Here is a 1,008-nt window from a genome sequence, read left to right as displayed (position 1 = left end):
GATATCAAGGTTTATCTGGAACAGTAAGATACCAAGAATTAGATATACAACATTACCCCCACTATTTGTTGGTAATTGTATGGCCTTACCAAACCTAAAAGATTATTTTGTGTCAGCCCAATTGAGACCTCTGGTTTGTTGGTGCAATTCAGAATACGAATCCAAATGGAAAGACATTGAGACTACTTTGACAGAGATACCCATACAGTCCGTTTAGGTTAATAAGGGCATGGTAACAGAAATATACAATAGACAAAATCAGTGGATTCATTTCTCGCTTAAGACATGGTTTAGGGTTGTTAAGCAAATTAATTTAGACAGAGATCAAACTGCTGAGTTGGCCCACATACGACCCCAGCTTCATCCCTGCAACTCAGGACAGCAGATTTAAACAATGGACACAGAAAGGCATCACATGATTTTGTACAATTATAAGGAATGAGATCCTGGAGAATTTCCAGGACCTAAGTAAAAAAACATGGCTTAGATAAACAAAATTGATCAAAATCTATTTTACAGATACATATAAGTACAACACTATTTTTTTAATGGATATAAAAGTGATTGATCCTCAAAATGTATCCAAGTATTCACTAACGCATACAACTTGGGGAGTAACAAAAAAACTATTTCAAATCTTTACTTGGGTATTCTATCGTCAAAGAAACATTCTACAAACTATATTAAACAGAAATGGGAGGAGGAACTTAACATTGAAATAACTGATGAAACATGGTTGAACATATTAGAGACTCAACAAAGCTCCACCAACTCAAGGTCATGGAGAGAATTCTGTTGGAAGAATGTTACACGTTTCAACACCTAAACTGAAATCAAAACAAACTGGCTCCCTACACCCTTGTTGGAGAGAATGTTATACGTTTCTTCATAACACCTAAACTGAAATCAAAACAGACTGGCTCCCTACACCCTTGTTGGAGCTGTCTCTTATACACATCTAGATGTGTATAAGATCCTTGCATAGCTCTGTCTATGAATTTGAGAGTG

The sequence above is a fragment of the Salvelinus sp. IW2-2015 genome, unplaced genomic scaffold (assembly GCF_002910315.2).
Source record: "Salvelinus sp. IW2-2015 unplaced genomic scaffold, ASM291031v2 Un_scaffold7750, whole genome shotgun sequence".
Lineage (NCBI taxonomy): Eukaryota > Metazoa > Chordata > Actinopteri > Salmoniformes > Salmonidae > Salvelinus > Salvelinus sp. IW2-2015.
The sequence above is the reverse complement of the archived record's forward strand: the minus strand, read 5'-3'. Positions refer to the sequence as shown.